Source organism: Aulonocara stuartgranti, assembly GCF_965226115.1.
Source record: "Aulonocara stuartgranti genome assembly, chromosome: 3".
In the NCBI taxonomy this organism is placed as follows: domain Eukaryota; kingdom Metazoa; phylum Chordata; class Actinopteri; order Cichliformes; family Cichlidae; genus Aulonocara; species Aulonocara stuartgranti.
The window spans coordinates 5,549,275-5,563,307 of record NC_138941.1 but is presented as its reverse complement, the minus strand read 5'-3'; the positions used below and the strand labels follow the sequence as shown (position 1 = coordinate 5,563,307).

The window sequence follows — 14,033 nt, the reverse complement described above, 5'->3', positions numbered from 1 at the left end:
GGTGTGTAACTCTTAGGAGCTGATTGGCTGCTTTTTATGGGGGCTGGGTCTTTGGAAAGTGTTTTAGTAACACACCCTGAACTGCATACTTTAACAAACAACATGAGATTTTAACTGTAATGTAAAAATCCTGTGATTCACTGTTATTAAGCACAAACACATCTATGGCCCTGTTTCCATTAGTAGCTGCTCAGATCGACTCACCACAGGTCGCCACGACTAGACTGGATCCACTGGTTTCCATTACAGTTGAGGACCACCTAATGTGGTCGTCTCAATACAGCCGAGTGTCGACTAACATCATTAGTAAGTGCTAATGCTGCTAATTTCCATCATATTTGTCATTTATTGCTCAAAGTTATTGAAGAAACAGTTATTCAGCTTCATTCCCACTGATCTCGACTACAAACTGTTTCACTTTGGTTTCTGTTTAAAGCCTCGATGTTTAAAACGTTTCCCTGTGATCACATTTGCACCGTCTGATTTCGAAGTTTGTTTCTTTTGGTCATTTAGTCCACAGAGTCCTTGGTGTTCTGAAAGGGACCTATAAATAAATGCATTATTATTAATATTAAAGTAGTTGTTGTACATGTACAGACCATAAATATGGAGTCCAGCTGTGTTTGATGCTGCTGGGCAGACTGACCACTGGGAACCTCTGAGCTCTGCTGCTCCACTCTGTGGAGGAACCATGAAGGATTAGATCAACACAGGATAAAGATCCAGGAGTTTCTGCTCAAATAACTTCATCTGAATCAAGTCTGTCAAGTTTTAGACTCTCAGATTCTGAAGATATATTTTCTGTTTTCTATGAACTTTCTTTCATCAGTGATGGAAGTGATGATGCTGCAGAAGCTCAGAGGAAAATTTGAGACTTCATCAAACTGATAAATTCACTCACTGGAAGGTAAAACTGTGATGAACCATCAACTAATGCTCTCAGGAGGCCAAAGGTCCCTGAATATAACTGTGCAGCAGATTCATCGAGTGTTTGAAACCTGACCACTTCCATATGTTTTCATTCTAACACAAGAAGTCCTTTTCTCATTGCTTTGATTTGAGTTTTCATTTGAGTTTTCCGAGTCTCGTATTTGGAGTCGAGTCTAATCAATGATCTGACAGAAGAACATTAAAAAGGATTTACCACTGCTGTCAAAATTAACATGTAGGGTTAGGGTTAGGGGTTCATCTGTTATCATGATTAACATGATAAAAACCTTTAACACGACACATCTGGAGAGCAGAACGACTCAAAATCCCTGAGATGTTTCTATCAACGCACTTCGAGCAGTTTGTCCGAGTAGAGTTACCTTTGCACACGTGCAGATGTGCAGCACATCTGTTAGTGACGGCAGCTGAACCAATCAGCTCAGTATGGAAGATGACAAACACACACTGACCTTCGATGGAAAGTTTGAGCATTAAAAAAATAACAAGACGGACCAGCCGACCAACATGAAGGATTCTGCACATCGTGACAGAAGGAATTTTCTTTTCACCGAAGCACTTCCAGCTTAAAATATCACAACAATGCAAAGCACTGATGACACAACTGCCAAGTGGACAAACTGCAGACCTGTTAGTGTTGTTAATAACATAGTTTTGGTTCCTCGTGTCAAAGACTTGAAGAAGAGTGACAGAGAGTGTTAGACTGCTGCAGGATCAGTGCCACCTCCACAGACCTGTGAAGAAAATGATTGTTTGACAGATGGGCTCAGATTCAGGATCAGCTGAGGAGTTTGTGGCTGACAGAATCCTGCAGGTACAGAGCAGAGCCCATCATTAGCATGCAGGACTGTCCCTGGGGGGGTCGGCTCATTCAGGAGGTTAATCAATGTTTACATGTTCAATAAACATGTTAAGTGTGTAAATTTGCCCTTTTCTCTCGAGTCTGTTTGCTCATGAAATTAACTTTGATTCGTTTACATTAAAAATGATGTTTAATGGTGATTAATCCAAATGAATCCACAGTAACCCTGTGATGAGTCTGATTAAACATTTTCATTAACAGCAGTAATATAGATTATATATTATTATATATTAGTGCACACTTAGCTTTTAGTATATATGTTTGTTACAAAGTTGTATTTACAGCAGAGAAGCTGAGTTAAAGACTGAAAACTATTCAAAGTCTCTTTGAATTGAAGCGTTTAACATTCTTTGTGTTTATTCTGCATTGACTTCATTATATGGTGTAAACGTCTGTTACAGGCTTAAATATAAAGTTGGAAAAATGTAACTGCAGCTATTGATCAAGTAATTGTGATTAATCAGGATTAATGACAGAAGATTGTGTCATTAATTAGTCATTTTTAATCTACTGACAGCACTAGTGTTCACTCTGGTGCCTCCAACTGTTTTACGCCCTTTCAACACCTTCGTGGTCAAAAGTGTACACGCACAAAATCTACAATAAAACCCTCACGCAGCAATAGGACAGACACACAATCCATTTATCTCTGTGTCTCAAACACACACACGTGTATTCAAAGCCTCGATTTGTTCATATTTCATCTGTTGTGTTTTTATCTTCAGCGTTTTCAGTGTTGCTGCATTTACACCAAAAATGTTTCCATTGATGAATCAGATTGATTTGAATGTGTTTCATCCATACAAATCCCTCCCTGGTGGTCACATGACTCTATAACATAACAGGAGTCATGTGACAAGAGTTTCATGCTGTAAAATGTCAAAATGGTTGAATGTGGTGGAGTAAAAATGTGAGATATCAACGACTTTTCTTCAATATGAAATGTTTGCAGGGCCTGACAGGAAGTGGACGGACGCTCTGATCACTTCCTGTTTGCTGAAGTGGGTTTTCAGTTGTTTAGAAACCAAAGGCTTGTTTTAAAAGACAGTTTAAATGGGACTGAGGGAACGACGTGTTTGTAGTTTATATCCAACAACATCAAGCAGTTTAATCAAAGAGTTCATGTTGCTAACAGCTCACCTCTCTGCAGCAGACACAGGCTGGACTTTAAAATCAATGGGGTGATCTTCAGACCAGTCACTCTGTAAGGACACAGAGCTGGGTGGAGGTCCAGGCTGGTTCCTGTGAATAATGATGCAGCAGTGATGTGAGTGCTGAGCTGTGACATGGAGAAGAGTCATGGACAGTTAGAGATGGTCATCTCACCTCTGAGCTTTGGTCTGGCTCTCATGTTCCCCACACAGAGTGCTTTTAGAGGGAGGGGCTCCCTCCTCTCTGTCCTCACACTGATCCATGCTGCTCAATTCAGCTCACACACACTTTCTACCTGCAGAGGAAACACAAATCATTCATGTGCACATCAGCTGAAATCCTCCTTTCATCATGTGTGCTGTCCAAATATCAGCTGCTTCTTTCCTGCTTCATCTCAGTGTCAGCTGGATGCAGTCAGACAGCAGTGTGAGGCAGAGGAAGCTGCCATCAGCTGCTCTGCTATCAGTCCACTAGATGGAGCCTGAAGCACACACGATGCATTCACTGACACACACTGATTCACTGTGACTGGAAGCTTCAGTCAGTCCAACACGTGTGAACAACATTTTAAACCTTTCAGCTGATCCAGGATTCAAAGAGGATCAGCAGAGTTAAAGCTTCACACTAATTCTTGCTGCTGAGTTTGCAGAGAACTGCACACACACTGATTCACTGCTAATGAGAAGCTTCTTCCATCCAGTAATTCATCATCCATCAGCTCTGCTGCTGCTCTCAGTCCTGGACTCTGATCACACACTAAAAGCAGCTTTTTAACTCGTGTCTGTAAGAACTCTTAGTGTTAGCTTAGCGTTAGCTTAGCGTTAGCTTAGTGTTAGCTTAGTGTTAGCTTAGTGTTAGCATGCTGTGTGCTAGCTTAGCGTCAGAGCTCTGCAGGTGTCTCGTGTGTAAATATTAATCACAGTGACAGTAAAGGAGGTAAAGGGCTGTGACGTCATCACGTACGCTGCGTCCTCTGTGGGCTCTGAGTGAACTCAAAGTACAAACTACAAGTACACAAACACGAACGTAGCTCAGAGTGGCGGACACACTCGGCCTCGTTGGTCCAGCTGTGAGTCCGTTACCGTGAACTATGGAGCGGCAGATTTGTGCTGAACTAAGCTGCACACAGCTGATGTTAGCCAGGAAACATTACACACTGACTTTAATGGAGAGACCGGAAATACAAACACACACAGTTTGTTGTGTGAAGAAATCAAACACGAGCTGAACAAACAGTAAAGTTCCTAAAGACAAACTGTTAAAGGAGGAAACAAAGCAAACTTACAGTTTCTTCACACACCAACAACAAGCTCCACTCCACACCTGGACACTAAACACGGACACACAGGTGAGCTGCTTCCTGGAAGGAGGCGGGGCTCCACCTGAAACTCAGCACAGGTGGGAGGGGCTCAGCTCTGTGTGTGCTGATGTGTTAACTTTAAAAATATGCCGTCTGACTGCTCAGACTGAGTCGTTTGCGGTTTGCAGTAGTGCTGCCGTACCATGCAGTGATGCAGCTGTCAGGCTGCTCTCCACAGTGCAGCTGTAGAACCTGCTGAGGATCTTGGCCAACATACCAAATTTCCTCAGCCTCCTCAGGAAATACAGCAGCTGCTGAGCCTTCTTGACCAGCTGTGTGAGTTTGAGTCCCTCACTGACTCAAACTCCTTCAGTGACACTTGCAGCCTTGCAGATTAGTTTGCTGATCCTGATGCATCTCTGGAGCTGATGCTGTCCCCCAGCAGACAACAACAACATAGATGCTCTCACTAGTCCACTTTACCCTCTAATCACATCTCTGACATCTGCAGGTTGCTCCATAGAGACTCTTGTGCAATGCCAGGTGTTTGTGTTTGTCTGTAGGTACACATTAGATATGACCATAGACGCACACACACAAGTGAACACAGCAGCACAGATGGTTTCCACCTGCTTCCCTCTTTCTTCACACAACTGTGAGGATGATGAAGAGGTTTCAGGACGAGGTGGTCAGCAAGCACAGGATAAAGCAGGGCCATGAAACTCTCTGGTGCAGCAGATGTTTAATCAGACTCAGCTTTAGGCTTCTTTTCCCACCTGGCAGCAAAGTAACAGCTTCACTAATGTGAACAGTCACAATGTTAAACGTTTCTATATCTTCATATATTTTTATCTGTTGATGCTGCAGAATAAAGTCTGTTAACAGAGTGCAGGATGTGTAGAGCAGGTCCAGCTCTCCCTTTACTGTGTCCACTTTCATCAGCCCCTGTGAAGTGACACAGAGTGCATGTGTGTCTGTCAGCTGTTGTTTGTTGTGAAGGATGGAACAAATGAACACACACTTTTAGAGAAATCTGAAAAAGCAACACGTGCTTGGGCTCCTTCTGTGCTCGTCTTCATTAATGCTGATCTTTCTTTCCTGTTTGTTCTTTGGCACAAGCTTCAGTCTTTTCTCCCAGGGCTCCTTCACACTTAGAAACACACCTACATTCATTTATACACAAACATCATGAAACAAAGGCTTTGTAAAAGAGGACATGAGATCCTCTCTGAACAGCACATTCATATCAAACACAGGACTGAACAGGATATACTGAGTCTGTGCTGTTTTCATTGTTACTTGCTGAGTATTTTTCCAGTGTTTGAAATGTGACTCAAGTCTGATTCTTCTACTGTGTGTGAACTCTAAGCAGCTGCATTAAACAGCTGCTTTTCAAACCAGGCTCAATCCTATGACTCTGTGAATGTAAACTTTTGTCACCTGCATGAATAACAATCCTTGATCTAGTCAGGACTGCAGTGCTCCTGTGATCCCAGCTTATAGATGGAGGCTAGCATGAGAGGCTCAGCAGCTAAAGCAGCACACCTGGGTCTCCCAGCCTATTAAAAGCAGCCCTTTGCTTCACCTGCTTCACTAAACATTATTATTATTATTTAAGCAGAGTGGTGTGATTCATGTAGGCATTGCTGTGTGACAGGAGGACTTTTCTTGAAACAGCTCGTGTGACGTGAGCTGACGTAAAAACAGTGATGTTAGCTTGATTCTCTTGGCTAAAACTATTTTAAAAAGAGGGTCAATCATGCAAATCTGCCAATAGAAGCCAAAGTTACAGCCCCTCAGAGTTTAAAGAGAAAAGGCCCGTTTCCAACACTCGGTTGTGCAAAGGGAAACAGGCCCACAGTGCCTGAGTGTGTGGGTAATTCTTCAAATAATATTCAAAAGCAAACATTTTTAAGCATGTAAATAAAATTCAATCATTTCTGCTCTTCAATACCTAAGAAATGAAAACTGGCAGATGGTCCCAAAATGTGAAACGCCTGGCTATCTGTGCATTTAGTGCTGCAAGTTTTCACTGTTTACCTTCAGAAGCATAAATCTCTGCACAGATAATGTTCATATGTGGATTCCTGGTTTCTGCAGTTAATTGTGACCCAAAGCGTATTTTTAAAGTGGTTCCAGGCAATAAAGTCTAAAAATAAATACATCTACTTCCTTTTTCTGTGTTCCAGCCTCAGTGACTCTGACACAGTGCTGTAATATTTACACCTCTGATGAAAACAGAGTTTGTAGTTGCAGAGAAATACTCGACTCATTTTGGGCATTTACGAGCAGGAACCTCAGAAAGCCCCTCGCTGCTTCACTGGTTAAGAAGCAAAGCAAACATTAGTTCACAGTGATGTTAATTAAGGCCCAAAGTTTAGGAACGAACGTCAGCACTTCACTAATGAATGTAATGCTGATTCATGTGCTTGTTTTGTAATGTGCATGTTGTGCGTTGCTATTTCCCATATTCTTTGGCACTGATAGATGAAGAGTCTCAGGCAGGACCGAGGCTGCCAGCTGCTGACAGTGAGCAGGGAGAGAGCAGCAGAAGCTGGGCAAGAGCAGGGCACCTTCAGCCCCCTTCATCAGTCAGAAATCATTTGGGTGTCTGTGTGAAATGTCTGATTTTTTAAATCTTTTTGTAGACATATTTATTAAATGTTTAACAATTATATAGAAGAAAGACAATGTAAAGAACAAAACATGACAAAACAAAAATGAGTTGAAGTTATGAACTGTTTCTGAGAGACAAATAACACCAGGATCCTTTTTGTGTAGCTGACAGCTGGTAACTGTGCAGGGGCGGGTCTAGCAAAGTGTTGCCAGGGGGGCAGGTAGGGCATTAACAGGGAGAGGGGGGCACAAAGACATACTTTTCTTTCTTGTTCTCATTTAAAATGTCTCACTTTTAATAAATAATTATCTGAATCTTACAACAAACGTTTTCATCTGATGTAAAATGTATAGAAATCCATTATTGTACATAGTCATTTTTTAGGGTCCCATCATAATTTCTTCAGAAGTAAGTACTGCATATGATGCCAGTGTTTCCCACATTTTCTAGATTCTGCACCAGTACTGTGTGTAAAATGCATCAAAAAGTCCGTTTGATTCTTTCTCAGCTGTCTTTCTGTCTCCTTTCACTTTTTAAAGGTTGCCATGTTAGAAAACATATTTTGCCCTGCCGTGCTGTTTATTGATGTGGCAAATGAAAGGTTTATGAAAACATATCTAAATCTGTCATCAGTAATCAGCAATGATCATGTCTCACCTCTAGTCTCTGTCTTAATGTCAGGTTTCCACCGTGTGTTGTAGATGTTCAGGAGGTTAACTCGACCAACAGTCTACTTCCTGTTTAGAATACCAGGACAGGGAGGATGGTGCAGGTTTAAGTTTATTAGACTGATGCATGTATACCAACAAGACAGCGTCCATCACTGTGACAACAGCGTTTGTTTTCATTCAAAGGCTTTATGGTTTTTCCTTTAATACCTGGGGGGCCGGTCTCCAGTCAAAATGCCCGGGACCATTTTTTGTCCCAGTCCAGCCCTGGTGTCAGATCTGCATGCAGTGTCAATGAGACGATCAACAACAGATCAGACAAAACACTCAGGCGGTCACTCCTCTGTAGAAGGAAACATGGAAAGTGTGAGGTAATCAGTGCACAACATCACTTTGTATTTCAGGCTGTTTTTATATAGAACTTCAGCACCAATGTAAAAGTTCTGGTTTGAGGAAGATGAAGAACATTTTCAGGAAGGATGCCGTCTGCAAGCAGAGCTGCTTGAACCTCAGCGCTGAGGTCCAGACTACTTCCTGTGAAGCCACGTGATGTAAATCTGCTGCTGTAACTTCACAGTTTACTGAAGCTAAATGCAACGTTACCATATAATCTGTTTTCAACAAAGGTTTCACTCCGTCCGGTGTTGATGGAATGATTCAGGCCGTACTCGTCAGGCTTCCCGTCGACCACACGCATTTCAGTCACAAACCCCGTGACTGACAACAAGGGAAACAGCAGAAGAAAAGATGTGGAAAATACTGGATGATGATGATGGAGGATTAACCGCGGTGGCTAAACTGTTTCCTGTCTTTGTGGGCGTACTCACAGGGAAGTTTCCAGGCACGTCAGTCTTGGTGGCTAAAGTCTCCATTTTCCAACATGTATCGCTACAGGTGCAAAGACACAACATTAATCATCAGTGTAAATATTTTAATGCTGTCCAAACGGTGTTTGCTTTGTCTGTCCTCTCGCACTCACAGAGGAAACGAGGACGCCACCTTCAACCCATCTTCAGTTGGCTCAACCATGGCCGGACTTCCTGTTGGCTTTGTGACAGCAAACCACTTGAAATGAGAGCAAACTGCAGTCAAGCACCACTTACAGCAACCTGTGGACACGCAAATGGAAAGCACTGAGAATCATACAGAAGCATAAGAGCTGTTTATTGTAATACGTGTGTGTGTGTGTGTGTGTGTGTGTGTGTGTGTGTGTGTGTGTGTGTGTGTGTGTGTGTGCACATTAATAATACACTGATGTATGTTAGTTTGATTTATGCTATATCTGAGAAAACAATTGCAGAATTTTACATCAAAGTTTCCAAAGCTGATGTTTTGTTGTTCACTCTGTTTTATATTCATATAGTTTGTTGTTTTTAAATCAGTGGACAAAATAAATATTATCACACAAAATCCAGGGTGAAACATAACCAAATAACCTAAATGGTGAAGTCATTATAGAAGTACATGTTGCAAAGGTCAGCCTCCTGTATAGACTGCTAAACTGTCTGGGGGGGCCCTGCCTGTCCTCGTTGGATAAGCTCCACCCCTTTTCCATAAGACGGAGACATTTGTATGAAAATAGATGGGCAGTGAAATAAAAAATAAAAAATATTATGGATGACTCTGTAAATCAAAGTCCGCCTGAGGCAGAAGCAGAAACCATGAGGAGCACAGCACCACTCCCACAAGGGCACGAAGTGAAGCCATAGCTGCTGAAGAGTGAAGACGTGATGATGGAGGAGATCACAGATGAAGATCTGCTGCCTGCTGACTCTTTATATAGAAGAGTGAGACTATCTCCCCACCAGCAGCTGCACTTATACAAACCCCAGGTGCTGGGATGGCTTTGAACATGTGACATTTTCTGCAAACACATGGACAGTTTCATAAGCACAAAGATTATTCCTGCAGCGGCAGAATCGTATCCACTGTGTGAGAGGTGAACGTCAGACAGTTCTTAGAAAATGTAGTTTCTCTTTAAGCTTTTAACGTCTCTTTTACCCCCATTTGTCTAAAACTACTTGACAGCCCTTCATGTCAGAGGTTTATTACCTGTGCAGGATGGAGCACATGGTCTCAGTCAGGCTGGACACGATCACTCCTACAGGAAGTAAATGTGATTTTATTTCACCTGTGAAATGATGAAAAACAGCAGAATAGCTCACGCTAACAAACGGGTGTTGAAATGTTTCATTTTCTGCTGTTTCACAGGTCAAAAAGGGCGTCGAAGCAAACTGAAGCTGAGCTGCTGCTGCTGTTGTAGTGCAGCATCTGCTGTGTGCTTCATCAGAGAACCTTCTGTACACAGCAGACAGAGGCTGCTGCCACTGAAGTCCATCTGCTAGAGAGCTTTAAACACTGGTTATTGAAGTGGCTTTGATGATACTGATACACAGTCTTTGCTGCTGTCACAGGACAGGGATCCACCAGGGAGTAGTTGTCAGGATAAAGAGCCTTCGCTTCTCTAAATATAAACTGGATACTTGTAGGAAACTTTGGGAAGCAGCATTTTTCCTCATATCGTCTAAACTGAAGTTAGCTCAGGTGCTTCTTCCGAACTTGCTCTGCAGAAAGCCAAAGAGTTTGGAGCTCTGCAAACATTTGCAGCACAGCTGGATGTTTGTAACTTTGGTCACCTCTGTATCATCCCTCAGATTCTTTCTGCACAGCTTTGAAACCATGACAGCACGAGTGATGCTGAGGAGACGTCCAGTTTAAACAGACCTTTATTCCTGGAACACAAACACATGAAGTGATGCTGCTAAAGAAGAACATTTAATCGCACTAATGAATCAAGCATCTGTGTGTTTGTGTGTCAGTCTGTCAACAGTTCCTCTGATCGACTTCAGACTTGGTGGGTATTTTGTTTTTGCAGCGGTCAAAGTCGATCAGCGTGTTGCTTTGTCTGCTGTAAATCTGCCTGTACAAAGGGAAACATGCATGTTTTAGATGCAAACTCACAACATGGCTGCATTTTTGTGATTATGTGTATTTTATATTGATTTATTCTATTATGTTTTGTATATGAATCTTTACAAGTGTGTCGATACAAAGGCTTGATTAAAACAAAGGTCTCAGCTGTGCTGTTAGGGATGCTCTCATATTTGTTTCAAATGTAATAAATCAAAGGATTTCAGGCTTTTCATCCTTTTATTTGTTTGGTTCTAACAGCAGCTGGATAAAAACATGCAGGTGATGAATATAATTGTGTGATATTATGAGCATTGTGAATAAAGAAAGAGCAGAGATAGTAAAAAGGAAACAGGTGATGGACGTGAGATTTTCAGAACAAAAGCTCCTCAGTGAGACGATCACCTGGACACAAGGTCAGGCAGCTGGGACTCATCTAGAGAGCAAAATGGAAAAGTGATCTGTGCAGAACATCACTGTTGATTGCAGTTATTTACATCAGACTTCTTCTCTGAGATAAGAGCACCATTTGTGGGAAAGATGACAGTATTTCCAGGCTGGATGCTGTTTGCAGGGAGAACTGAATGAAAGTCTCCTGCACCTCAGCGCTGAGGTCCACACCTGTGAACACAGATGAGGTCAATCTGCTGCAGCACGTAGAGCTTTACTGATCAGCAGGTTCAAAGGATTCAGCAGAGCGTAGAGTCAGAGCTAAATGCCACATCACCATAGAGTTTGTTAACAACAGCTTTCTTTGCCCTTTGTCTCGATGGACTGAATCAGGGATACTCGTCATACTTCACCTCAACCACGTCACTGAGAGACCCCAGCCTGACACAGCAGCAGAGATGATGAAAGCAGAAACAGCAAACAGATGCTTCAGTTGTGTTTCTCTCTGTGTGTGTGCGCTCACGCCCACTTGTGTGTGTGAACTTTCCACGTACCTCAGCTTGTTTCTCCAACATGAGCCATCAGGGCTGAAAAACATCACTAACACATGAATTCTTTCTCTTTTTGTTATCACCTGTGATCATGTGTCTCATGTTTCTGTCATTCACCAGTTCTTGTATAGTTACGTGTAACTAGACTTCTGTGGGACGTAAATGATTGTTTTGTATGCAGATCTGTACAAAGGATGTAAACACTTGATTACAAAGGAGATCTCAGCTGTGTTGTTGTGGATGGACTTCAACGTATTTGTTAAAAAAGAGAATAAAGCAAAGTGTTTTAGCTGTTTGGGAGTTTTTGTTTGATTCCATTCAGTTTTATTTCTATGGAGTCAAATAATAAGAAAGGCTCTAGAACAGCCCTGAGTTTGTCCAGGTGACACTCCTCTGAAGAACAAAGACAAAGAGGAAGAAGGGGATTCGTTTTCAAGTCTTGTTTCTTTCAAAATAAAAGCTGAAATGTTTTGGAAGCATGATAATACTTTCAGCCAGGATGCCGTCTCCAAGGAGACCTGCACCTCAGCGCTGAGCTCCACATCACGCCCTGTGAAAGCACAGATATAAATCTGCTGCAGTGAGAAGAACTTTACCCAACACAAGTGTAGAAGTAGACATTTGACTTTACCTACAACCTGTTAACAACAAAGCTTTCACTGCCTCTGTTGTTGATGTCATGTAGGACTAATCATACTTCACATCAGCCATGCACACGTCAGAGGATCTCCAGGCTTTCAGTAATAAAGCCAAGCAGATGATGTGAACATAGCAATAGTAAAACATGCATCATAATCAGCTGTATGTGTCGACTATGTGGCACCTCAGTCTTGTTGGCATGAAGAAAAGTTGTGTAACATGTAGCATAAGGGCTGCAAAGACATCATGTAGACAGCAGTCGTCTGTTAGTCGTAACGTATCTCCTGTTAAAGAGTTAAATGTGCGTTCTCCATCTCTGTCCTCTCACAGCTCGCCCTACACCAACTCCAGCTGTGGTAACCATGGCTGTGCCCATCAACACGCTGAAGCTGAGACGCCACCCGTCACTATGGCGACTCCAATAGGGTTACCTGTCAGCTGTGGACGCATGAAAGGAAAACAGCAGAAACACAGACATGTTTACTGGAACATTTCCTATTGACAGCTTTATGGAAAAGTGGGTTTAAACACTTTTCTATGTTTTATTTTGTTTATTTATGGATTTATTGTGAAAGGAATTTCAAAGGTTTAATTTGACCTTTCCCCTGTTTTTCATACAGACTGGAGACGAATGGATGGTGCTTTCTTTGTTTGTCTAAAGATAATGAATAAAACTCTACAGACATCTTAAACCACCCTCCTTTCTATATATTTTGTTATATAAATGGAAAGTATATAAGACACAAACTGAGCTCATATGATACTAAGGACCCTGGAGGTCAGTCCACCTTTATAATTCAGCACAGCCTGGAGTCTCTTAGTCAAGCTTGTTTGTGTTTTCTGTGAGGAAGTTTTCAGCAGCAGCTCTTTTCTTGGATGTTGGTTCCCTTTGTTTCCATCCTCTGTTAAGATGTTTCAGTAATGTTGAGGTCTGGGGAGGCCAATCCATGGCTGACGTCCTGTGATGCTGCATTAGCAGTTTGTTCATAGTGAAAAATGAAGCCACTGCCAATCAGACATTTGCACAGTGGATCAACTTCTGATGGTACTGTCCTGAATTCCACACCTATAATATGTTTGCACATACTGATGAATATGTGCAGCTGATTTTCAGTCCAGTTCCTGTGTGACAGACGCCAGTCTTTCTGCCTGTGTCCTTCCTTAACAATAGAGCCATCCTTCCACTGAGACTGTTTCTGATGAGGCTTCACTGAGCAGTAGATGGATCCCTCAGCTCATCTAATCGTCCTATTTCTAACACATGACTGTCAGAAACTGTTAATCTGCTGCAGCTCTTTAACTCCTCCACTTCTTTTTTTGTAATCTCTTAGTTTCCTCGTCTTTTAAGGTGGCACTGCACACCAGATCCAAAGTCAACATGCTGTTATATAATGGAGTTGAACCTGTAATGGAGTTTGATTTAAACCAATCAGCAATTAAGTGAATGATGATGAGCAAAGATGGTGGAGGTGGTGGATGAAGACCCGGACAGCTGTGGTTGGCTCCTTGTATAGAGCAGAGTGAGGTTGTGTTTGCACATTATTATAAAACCATGTTCACCATATATTTTAGCTGCAGACAATAACATTATTTCTTTGCTGTGGTGATTTTATTCCACTTTGGTAAAATGGAAAACCATCATTTCTTGCTGTAATTCACACATTATTCCAAGAGCCTCAACACGAGCCTTGTAGTCCGACCATATATAGACAAATCAATAGTTGTGTTTGTAACAGCTCATGAACATGAATCGTTCCACTTTAAAATCATTGTAAACTAAACTGGAATAAATGAGTGTTTATATATAGTTTTGTCTCAGCTGTTCATACACAGTGTTTCAGTTCTTATCAGAGTCCCACCGTCTCACTGTGGTGAACCTTTAGCTCTGTTGGAAGCGTGTTGTTAGACCAGGTTTCCCTCATTTAAAAATAATCTCTCATTAGAAATGGACATGATGTCTAAGACATAGAAATGCTTATTATGGGTTCACTTGATG

General features: G+C 41.9%; 1 protein-coding gene across 1 annotated transcript in view; it reads right to left on the bottom strand.

Moving 5' to 3' along the window:
- LOC309702423 (protein NLRC3-like) overlaps window positions 1-4,311 on the bottom strand; it is a 226,620-nt gene extending 222,309 nt beyond the window's left edge. The window contains exon 1 of the mRNA XM_082527141.1: window positions 4,248-4,311. The gene's annotated coding sequence lies outside the window, so the exon portion shown is untranslated. The remainder of the gene's footprint in view (window positions 1-4,247) is intronic.
- Window positions 4,312-14,033: the final 9,722 nt, after the last annotated feature.